The sequence below is a fragment of the Channa argus genome, chromosome 1 (genome assembly GCF_033026475.1).
Source record: "Channa argus isolate prfri chromosome 1, Channa argus male v1.0, whole genome shotgun sequence".
In the NCBI taxonomy this organism is placed as follows: domain Eukaryota; kingdom Metazoa; phylum Chordata; class Actinopteri; order Anabantiformes; family Channidae; genus Channa; species Channa argus.
In genome coordinates, this window is record NC_090197.1 from 70129 (window position 1) to 81648 (window position 11520).

The following is an 11520-nucleotide window of genomic DNA, read 5'->3' on the forward strand; positions in this document are numbered from 1 at the left end:
CATGTCAGATTAAAGTGTTTTTAGAGAAACACAGATAAAACCTTCTGCTGGACTTACAACATCCAATGGTAAACCAAATACTGTTTCGTGCAGAGAACTCGAGTGTGACAGTTGATGCAGAAATCAGACTGCTGAGATGTGAGTGCAGGTGATTAAGCCCACTGGACAAGCAGCTTTGGAAGAGCTTCCTTGGTAAGCTGTATAATAAGGTGTGTATTCCATGCTGCTCTGCCCACTGGGGCTACAAAACATTTGGTTCAGGTGTCACATTAATGTCGTTTAGTGAACAGGACACCACACATACAAGGCCTGTGGAGACACATGCAGGCAGAGTCCCCACAAAACTGCTACTCACTGGATATGTTCTCCTTTCCCATTTACCATTCTCTGTTAACCCTAAATATGGTAGTGTGTAAAAGTTCCAGGAAATCAGCAATTTCTGAAATGGCTGTTCGCCCCCACTGATACTCGGTTGGAACTTCAGCAGAAAGTTTTGACTGTGTGTACAAGCCTAAATGCATTGACTGGCTGCCATGTGTTTAGCTGATCAGACGGCAAACTGGTCGCCTTTTTAGCTGTACTGCTGACAGGCAATTTCCCTTTCTAATTGATTGTGATCTGCACATGTGGGATATGGAGGCTGAAACTTTTTAACAATTTCATCCATTTATGGAAAAAAGGAAATCAAAGGATTGTGGGCATCAATCCCACTACCTCTTGCATGCTAAGTAAGAGCTCTACCATTTGAGCTAATTCACCTGCAAGCTTTTTTTCCTCCCTGTGTTTCTTCTTCTTTTCCTTTCGGCTGCTCCCTTTGAGGGGTCGCCACAGCGAATCATGTGCCTCCATCTAACTCTATCCTCTGCATCCTCTTCACTCACCCCAACTAACTTCATGTCCTCCCTCACTACATCCATAAATCTCCTCTTTGGTCTTCCTCTAGACCTCCTGCCTGGCAGCTCCAACCTCAGCATCCTTCTACCGATATATTCACAGTTTCTCCTCTGAACATGTCCAAACCACCTCAATCTGGCCTCTCTGACTTTATCTCCAAAATATCTAACATGAGCTGTCCCTCTGATGTACTCATTCCTGATCCTGTCCATCCTCGTCACTCCCAAAGAGAACCTCAACATCTTAAGCTCTGCTACGTCCAGCTCTGCCTCCTGTCTTTTCTTCAGTGCCACTGTCTCTAAGCCGAACAACATTGCTGGTCTCACCACCGTCTTGAACACCTTTCCTTTCATTCTCGCTGATACTCTTTTATCACACAACACACCTGACACTTTTCTCCACCCGTTCCAACCTGCCTGCACTCGCCTCTTCACCTCTTTTCCACACTCACCGTTGCTCTGAATCGTTGACCCTAAGTACTTAAAGTCCTGCACCTTCTTCACGTATGCTCCCTGTAACCTCACGGTTCCACCAGGGTCCCTCTCATTGACACACATGTATTCTGTCTTGCTGCGGCTAAGCTTCATTCCTCTGTTTTCCAGAGCAGACCTCCACCTCTCTAGATTTTCCTCCACCTGCTCCCTGCTCTCACTACAAATAACAATGTCATCTGCAAACATCATAGTCCAGGGAGATTCTTGTCTAACCTCATCTGTCAGTCTGTCCATCACCAGAGCAAACAAGAAGGGGCTCAAAGCCGATCCTTGATGCAGACCCACCTCCACCTTGAACTCCTCTGTCACACCTACAGCACACCTCACCACTGTCTTACAGCTCTCATACATGTCCTGCACCACTCTAACATACTTCTTTGCCACTCCAGACTTTCTCATACAATACCACAGCTCCTCTCTCGGCACCCTGTCATACGCTTTTTCTAAATCTACGAAGACACAATGCAACTCCCTATGACCCTCTCTGTACTTCTCCATCAGCGTCCTCAAAGCAAATACTGCATCTGTTGTACTCTTTCTAGGCATGAAACCATATTGCTGCTCACAAATGTTCACCTCTGCCCTTAGCCGAGCTTCCACTACTCTTTCCCACAACTTCATTGTGTGACTCATCAGCTTTATTCCTCTGTAGTTGCCACAGCTCTGCACATCTCCCTTGTTCTTAAAAATTGGTACCAGTACACTTTTCCTCCAGTCCTCTGGCATCCTCTCACTCTCCAAGATCTTGTTAAACAAACTAGTCAAAAACTCTTCTGCCACCTCTCCTAGACACTTCCATACCTCCACAGGTATGTCATCAGGACCAACTGCCTTTCCGCTCTTCATCCTCTTCAATGTCCTCCTCACTTCACTCTTACTAATCTTTGCTACTTCCTGCTCCACACCAGTCACCTCTTCTACTCTTCGTTCCCTTTCATTTTCCTCGTTCATCAACTCTTCAAAGTACTCCTTCCATCTTCCCATCACACTCCTGGCACCTGTCAATACATTTCCATCCTTATCTTTAATCACCCTAACCTGCTGCACATCATTTCCATCTCTATCTCTTTGTCTGGCCAACCTGTACAAATCCACCTCTCCCTCTTTAGTGTCCAACCTAGCATACAAGTCCTCATATGCTCTTTGTTTGGCCTTTGCCACCTCTATCTTCACCTTACGCTGTATCTCCCTGTACTCCTGTCTACTCTCTTCAGTCCTCTCAGTGTCCCACTTCTTCTTAGCTAACCTCTTTCTCTGTATACACTCCTGAACTTCCTCGTTCCACCACCAAGTCTCCTTGTCCGCTTTCCTCTTTCCAGATGACACACCGAGTACCCTCCTACCTGTCTCCCTGATCAAATTAGCTGTAGTAGTCCAGTCATCTGGAAGCACCTCCAAACCACCCAGAGTCTGTCTCAGCTCCTCCCTGAAAACTAAACGACATTCTTCCTTTTTCAACTTCCACCACTTCGTCCTCTGCTCTGCCTTAGTCCTCCTTATCTTCCTCACCACCAGCATCATTTTACACACCACCATCCTGTGTTGTCTGGCTACACTCTCCCCTACCAATGCTTTACAGTCACTGATCTCTTTCAGATTACAACGTCTACACAAGATGTAGTCTACCTGAGTGCTTCTCCCTCCGCTCTTGTACGTCACCCTATGTTCCTGCCTCTTCTGAAAGAAAGTGTTTACTACAGCCATTTCCATCCTCTTTGCAAAGTCAACCACCATCTGACCTTCTGCGTTCCTGTCCTGAACACCAAACCTGCCCATAACAGTCTCATCACATCTGTTCCCTTCACCTACATGCCCATTGAAATCTGCACCAATGACAACTCTCTCACCTCTGGGGATGCTCTGCATCACTTCATCTAACTCACTCCAGAATTTCTCCTTCTCTTCTAACTCACATCCTACCTGTGGGGCATAACCACTCACATCATTGAACATCACCCTTTCAACTTCCAGCTTCAGACTCATCAACCTGTCTGATACTCTTTTCACCTCTAGAACATTCCTCACAAAATCCTCTTTCAATATAACTCCTACTCCATTTCTCTTCCTATCTGACCCATGGTAAAACAACTTAAACCCTGCTCCTAAGCTTCTAGCCTTACTACCTTTCCACCTGGTCTCCTGGACACACAGTATGTCCACCTTCCTTCTCTGCATCATGTCGATCAACTCCCTAGCCTTCCCTGTCATAGTACCAACATTCAAAGTCCCTACTGTCAGTCCTACATTCTTAGCTTTCCTCTTCTCTCTCTGCCTACGAACACACCTTCCTCCTCTTCTTCTTCGTCTTCGACTTCGACCAACAGTAGTCCAATTTCCACCGGTACCCTGTAGGTCAACAGCACCGGTGGCGGTCCTTGTTAACCCGGGCCCCGACCGATCCGGTATGGAAGTCTTTGTCACGATTCGCATGTTTGATTTGGCATGTGTTTTACATCGGATGCCCTTCCTGCCACAACCTTCTGCATTTATCCAGACTTGGGACTGGCACAAGAAGACACTGGCTTGTGCCCCCTTGAGGTTGCATTTTTTTTTTTTTTTTTTTCTCCCTGTGTTTACAGGGCAGAATTTGCAAACGTACCGGACAAACTCTCAATATCCACCCCTTATGTCCTCTGTGTTTGTAGATTGTGGAGCCCGAATACGTGACAGTCGCGGGCCTTGTTGACAAGGCCAGAAGCAGTCGGAGGGAACAAACAGTTGGTGTGGCATGAGGTTTTGGTGCTAATGGAGTGCACCTTTTTGCCAAAGAGAATCTCCAAAGTGTTTAATTGCAGCCTTAGAAGAGTTGGCTACAATCTTCCTTGATAGGCTGCAGTCTGTTCTTGTGCTTGAGTGTAGACACGGATGAGAGCTGGCTGAGTGGTTAAGGCGATGGACCGCTAATCCATTGTGCTCTGCACGCGTGGGTTCGAATCCCATCCTTGTTGCATGTCAGATTAAAGTGTTTTTAGACAAACACAGATAAGACCTTCTGCTGGACTTACAACATCCAATGGTAAACCAAATACTGTTTTGTGCAGAGAACTCGAGTGTGACAGTTGATACAAAAATCAGACTGTTGACATGTGAGTGCAGGTGATTAAGCCCACTGGACAAGCAGCTTTGGAAGAGCTTCCTTGATAGGCTGCAGATAGGCTGTATAATAAGGTGTGTATTCCATGCTGCTCTGCCCGCTGGGGCTACAAAACATTTGATTCAGGTGTCACATTAATGTCGTCTAGTGAACAGGACACCAGAGATACAAGGCCTGTGGAGACACATACAGGCAGAGTCCCCCACAAAACTGCCACTCACTGGATATGTTCTCTTTTCCAACCATTCTCTGTTAACCCTAAATATGGTAGTGTGTAAAAGTTCCAGGAAATCAGCAATTTCTGAAATGGCTGTTAGCCCCCACTGATACTCGGTTGGAACTTCAGCAGAACGTTTTGACTGTGTGTACAAGCCTAAATTCATTGACTGGCTGCCATGTGTTTAGTTGATCAGACGGCAAACTGGTCGCCTTTTTAGCTGTACTGCTGACAGGCAATTTCCCATTCTAATTGATTGTGATCTGCACATGTGGGATATGGAGGCTGAAACCTTTTAACAATTTCATCCATTTATGGGAAAAAGGAAATCAAAGGATTGTGGAGAATGTGGGCATTGATCCCACTACCTCTTGCATGCGAAGCAAGCGCTCTACCATTTGAGCTAATTCCCCTGCAAGCTTTTTTTCCTCCCTGTGTTCACAGGGCAGAATTTGCAAACGTACCGGACAAACTCTCAATATCCACCCCTTATGTCCTCTGTGTTTGTAGATTGTGGAGCCTGAATACGTGACAGTCACGGGCCTTGTTGACAAGGCCAGAAGCAGTCGGAGGGAACAAACAGTTGGTGTGGCATGAGGTTTTGGTGCTAATGGAGTGCACCTTTTTGCAAAAGAGAATCTCCAAAGTGTTTAATTGCAGCCTTAGAAGAGTTGGCTACAATCTTCCTTGATAGGCTGCAGTCTGTTCTTGTGCTTGAGTGTAGACACACGGATGAAAATACTGTCAGGGTTGACATTCGTCGGCCATCTCAGAAGTGCTTCTTCTTTTCCTTTCGGCTGTTCCCTTTCAGGGGTCGCCACAGCGAATCATGTGCCTCCATCTAACCCTGTCCTCTGCATCCTCTTCACTCACACCAACTAACTTCATGTCCTCTCTTACTACATCCAAAAATCTCCGCTTTGGTCTTCCTCTAGACCGTCGGAGGGAACAAACAGTTGGTGTGGCATGAGGTTTTGATGCTAATGGAGTGCACCTTTTTACCAAAGTGAATCTCCAAAGTGTTTAATTGCAGCCTTAGAAGAGTTGGCTACAATCTTCCTTGATAGGTTGCAGTCTGTTCTTGTGCTTGAGTGTAGACACACGGATGGAAATACTGTCAGGATTCACATTCGTCGGCCATCTCAGAAGTGCTTCTTCTTTTCCTTTCGGCTGTTCCCTTTCAGGGGTCGCCACAGCGAATCATGTGCCTCCATCTAACCCTGTCCTCTGCATCCTCTTCACTCATACCAACTAACTTCATGTCCTCCCTTACTACATCCATAAATCTCCGCTTTGGTCTTCCTCTAGACCTCCTGCCTGGCAGCTCCAACCTCAGCATCCATCTACAGATATAGTCACAAGCCATCTCAGAAGTGCATCACCTGTATGATAAAGGATTGCGCGTCACCTTGACGAGGTCAGGAGAGGTATGAGCCATTTGGAGAATGTGGGTATTGATCCCACTACTTCTTGCATACAAAGCTAGTGCTTTACAATTTGAGCTAATTTTCTTGCAAAGTTAATTGGACCTTATATTCAGAGAGGAGATATTCTAGGCTTTCTCATTAAAACCTGCGAGGTGACCTAGAAATCCTGTAGGTCTGTCTTTGCCGATCAAAGTCTCGGCGCCCTTCCTTGCTTAATGGACGAGGTGGCCGAGTGGTTAAGGCGATGGACTGCTAATCTATTGTGCTCTGCACGCGTGGGTTTGAATCCCATCCTCGTCGCATGTCAGATTAAAGTGTTTTTAGAGAAACACAGATAAAACCTTCTGCTGGACTTACAACATCCAATGGTAAACCAAATACTGTTTTGTGCAGAGAACTCGAGTGTGACAGTTGATGCAGAAATCAGACTGTTTACATGTGAGTGCAGGTGATTAAGCCCACTGGACAAGCAGCTTTGGAAGAGCTTCCTTGATAGGCTGCAGATAGGCTGTATAATAAGGTGTGTGTCGTGGCAAAAACTGTAAGGCAAGTTAGGAGGCAAAAAGGCAACTTACAAGTGAATGATAACAGTGAATTTAATCAGCAAATAGAGAAACATGCAGAGCAGAACAGAGCTATACTCTAGAGCGGGCCAATCTGATTGACCAAGATGTGTAGGTTGTTCAGCCTTTTATACATAGAACTCAACAGCTGGGTTCACACAAAGAACAAAGGGATGAGTCAATGCAAATCAACCTTCATACAATGTGGTCAGGAGTCTTAATTAACAAGTTCATGTTACTTTGTCCTTTTGTCTTCATAGTCTTTTAAGTTCTTGAGATCGATGATTTGTGCTGTTTCCCGTAGGCTCCCTTCTGGGAAGCAAATTTTCAGGTGTAGGTAGTTTTATAGTTGATATCTACCTAATCACTTCTTTGTGTGGCCAGAGACAGGATGTCTTGCTGGGGAGCAAAAGGTGAGGAGGCACTGGTATAAGCAGGTTTGATAGTGGGTCTGTGAGAAGTGTGAAAACAGTGAAACAGTGTTACCTAAATTTTGAAATTTCCCTCACACATCCCCCCTTTTATCATTTTATGATAATTACATGATCAGGATTTAATAAGGCTAAGCAACAGTAGGGACAGTTCATCATAAATGTTAATTCACAAAGATTTTCAAAACATTTCATCATTATGTTCCCAGATTAGGCCAAATCAATTTAACTCAATGCTATCAGTTTCATAATATGGAGGTTCCCAGTTGGGGATGTGGAAGGACTCAAGGGAAGCACTGTCTCTAAGTAAAGGCATACTTTGTATAGTCATTTGGTGTGAGATGGAATGGTCTATTGCACGCATTATTAGTCCACGTGCACACGGAATAAGGCAACCTCCACACAGGGTTAGGGCAGTAATGCCTATAACGACACCTGTGAAAAGGGACAAGATGAAGGCCTTCCATTTTCCAAACACGACATCCCCAGCCCCAGGGGCTGGTGTCATCATGGCCAGAGTTCTCCATCGTTGGGCACCAGATGTCGCCTTTGTCACCTTCCTGTATTCACCCTTCTTGACGTTTGTTGGAGCTTGAAGTGCGGGCTGAGCCCAATCAGCACTTCTCCCCCCTCACCGGGGTGAACAATTCAGGGGACAAATTTGACTGTCTGTACCTTGCTGGTCGTTTTCCACGGCGGTTGTTTCCTTGTCTAGTCGGTGTTCTCCTGGGTATAGTTCCTTTTCTGGTTCAGGTGTGAGGATCTTCTTGCAGGGGCTGGCGTGGACCCACGTGGCGCGTCCCTCCACCTTCACAGCTGTACTGGAAGTCAGCAGTACTTGATGTGGTCCTGTGAAACGTCTCTGCCTCCAGTGTTTTCTCCGGTGGTCCTTGATGAGCACCCAGTCACCTGGCTTGAGATCATGCAGGGTGGTGTCTGCGGGGGTGGACAGGGCTGCTTTCACCTGGGGACGAAGAACTGAGAGAGAGGCAGAAAGTTTTGCAAAGTAATCCAGCATCATGTCTTCATGACGCCCAGTCATCAGACTTTGTTTGATGGGATTAAGCCCTATACTAGGAGGTTTTACAAATATGATTTCAAATGGACTTAACCCATGTGTTGTTCTTGCTCTCGTACGCATATAGAACAGTACCAATGGTAATGCTTCAACCCATGTCAAACCTGTTTCTTCACAGCATTTTGTTAGTTTTGCTTTGAGGATTCCATTTTGTCGCTCTATTGCACCTGCACTCTGAGGGTGATAAGAACAGTGATATTTGAATTCAAACCCAAAATAATTTGACAAATCCTTCAACACTTTGTTGGCAAACCCAGGACCATTGTCGCTACTGATCTTTTTTGGAATACCCCAGCGAACAATGATGTCTTTTATTAGGGCTTTTACCACTGTGGATGCATCCTGTTTGGATGAAGGGAAAACCTCTACCCACTTGCTAAATATGCAAACCATGGTCAAGCAATATCTTTTGTTTTGGCATGGTGACAATTCAATGAAGTCAATCATCCAATGTTCAAAAGGCCCATCAGGTGGGGGGTGACCTTGCAATGGCATTTTAATGGCACCAGAGGGATTGTTTGCGGCACAGATTAAACATTTTCTACAGTATTCAGCTGCATATGTTGAAAAACCCCTGGTGTACCAGTGAGTGTTGACATATGCACACATCCCTCCCTTGCAAGCATGATCTTTACCATGAGCTAATTTTGCATACAAATGGAAATAAGCCTTAGGTAAGCAAGGTTTATCATCTGGGCCAAGCCATACCCCATTTTGTAGTGTTGCACCTGATTTTCTCCATAGAGTTTTTTCAGATATGCTTGCCAATGACTGCATGGTTGACAGGTCAGCCTGTGGGTTGAGTTCCTGTGGAAGAGAAAGCAGAGTTAGGTGAAACATTTGTCCCGTCCTGGCTGCTGCTTTTGCTGCGGCATCTGCTGCTGAATTTCCTGTAGAAATGGGATCTGTTTTGTTAGTATGAGCATCACATTTTATTACTGATATTTGTTTAGGTAACAGGATTGCATTTAAGAGTGCTGCAACCAGAGTGTGGTGTGCAATGGGTGTTCCGGCTGATGTCATAAAACCCCTTTGTCTCCAGAGACAACCAAAATCATGGACGACACCAAATGCATAACGTGAGTCAGTGTAGATATTGACAGTTTTTTCTTCAGCCAATTTACAAGCTTCCGTAAGGGCTATCAGCTCGGCTGCCTGAGCAGACAGGTGAGAGGGTAGTGCACCACTGGAAATGACATTATGTTTGGTGACAACAGCAAATCCAACTAGGTTTCTACCCGTTTTGACATCTCGGGAAGCAGACCCATCAACAAATAACTCTAATTCAGCATTCAAGATTGGTGTGTCTGTGAGATCAGGTCTGGGAGTACATATGGTTTCCAGAACCTCTGTGCAGTTATGAGGATCTCCATCCTCCACTGTAGGAAGAAGAGTAGCAGGATTCAACACATTACATCTTTTCACAGTGATGTTAGGCATTTCCAACAATACTGTGTGGTATCTCAACCAACGCTGAGTTGACAGATGTGCAGTTTTCTGTGTGTGTAATATGTGTGTAACAGCGTGCGGAACCATAAGTATCAAATCAGAATAGCCAACCAAATCACGTGACACCAAAACAGCTTTTTCTGCTGCAGCAACTGCTCTCAGACAGAGGGGAAGACCTGCTGCTACTGGATCCAGCTTTGATGAAAAATAAGCAACAGGCCGCAGTTTACCCCCGTGAGATTGGCATAACACAGAGGTCATGTAACTGTCTTTTTGATCAACAAATTGAGTAAAAGGCATGTTAGGATTTGGCAGACCCAAAGTGGGAGCTGCAGTGAGTGCTGCCTTAAGATCACTAAACGCTTTTTCTCCTTCAATAGTCCATTTAATTTTATCACGCGCTGAAAGTTGTTTACCATGCACCATAGCAGACAGGGAAGCTTCGCGCAAAGAGTAATTTGGGATCCACTGTCTGCAGAATGATGTCATGCCAAGGAAACTCATCATCTGTTTTTTTGTAACAGGCTTAGGAATATTTTGAATTGCAAGAATTCGTTTTGGTGACAGTGTTTTGCCCTCTGGGGTGATCACATGGCCCAGATATGTCACCTTTTGCTGCACAAATTGCATTTTTTGTGAGACTTATTTTATGGCCATTATCTGCAAGATGTTTTAAAAGGTGCACCGTATCAATTTTGCATGCGTCTTCAGTTGGACTACAAATCAGCAGATCATCTACGTACTGTAAGATCGGTGAGCCGGCCGGCAAATTAAGATCTTGGAGGTTTCTGTTGAGAGCTTGATGAAAGTAACCTGGACTTTCAGAATAGCCCTGAGGACAACGGGTCCAAGTATAAACCTTCCCTTCAAATGAAAAAGCAAACCAGTACTGGCTGTCCTTGTGTACAGGGACAGAGAAGAAGGCATTGGCCAGATCTATTACTGAGAAGTAAGTTGAATTTGGTGGTACCAGAGACAAAATGGTTTGGGGATTACTTACTTCTGGCGCCCGGGGGTGAACGGCTGCGTTCACCGCCTGCAAATCTTGCACAAAGCGCCACTCAGTTGGTTGACCTTGGTCTCTAATTTTTTTAACAGGGAATATGGGAGTGCGCACTGGGGAATTGCTACATGGAATTATTACACCTGCTTTTAGCAGAGAATTAAACACAGGCCTTATGCCATCGATGGCTTCCTGCTTTAAAGGATATTGCTTCTGACATGGCCTGTACTCTGATTTTGGATGTACTGTCAGAGGTTCTGCATCTCTCATAAGACCTACATCATATTTATGGGCTGCCCAGAGAGATTTTGGAATTTGCTCGAGCTCTGGTGGTAAACTAGTTTCTGTGATGGTATAGGCTGCAGCCTGTGCGGTGTCATGGCCATCAATGAGCTCAACTGTTCTAAAAGCTTGCACAATTGATTTAAATTGTGTACGATGTACATCACCCTTCCTACTGTATTCCGTCCTAGGATCTGATGCTGTTGGTTGGAAATCCTCGAGGAGCAGCCGGCTCTGCAACCATGGGCCCAGTTCTTGCCAACTCCAGTCAGAAGGTTTTGCCAATGGGATATGTGGAGTGTCCCCCTTAAATAGTACTTCCTGTTTAGAGGAGAGTGAGACAGAGGCAACCGCAGCCGTCCTTGTCCAATACACATTTGTCAAACATATCACTTCCGATTCCCCATTTTCAACATACCACTGACTTTCATATTCAACATACCACTGACTTTCATATTCACTTTCTGGTCTTTCATTTATGTGTGCTGTGCAGTGTAGTATCTTATGATGTTGGAATGTTTCTGCTTGTGTGCTGTGTGTGTGTGCAAAATCTGTAAGCTGCTGTACAACAGGCGTGTTGTCAACAAG

General features: G+C 45.2%; 2 non-coding genes across 2 annotated transcripts; one reads left to right on the forward strand and one right to left on the reverse strand.

The window, feature by feature from the left end:
* Nucleotides 1-5039: 5039 nt before the first annotated feature.
* Nucleotides 5040-5112, reverse strand: trnaa-cgc (transfer RNA alanine (anticodon CGC)). The gene has a single exon. It is a non-coding gene; the product is annotated as a tRNA-Ala (tRNA).
* Nucleotides 5113-6344: 1232 nt separating this feature from the next.
* Nucleotides 6345-6426, forward strand: trnas-gcu (transfer RNA serine (anticodon GCU)). Its single transcript has one exon. It is a non-coding gene; the product is annotated as a tRNA-Ser (tRNA).
* Nucleotides 6427-11520: the final 5094 nt, after the last annotated feature.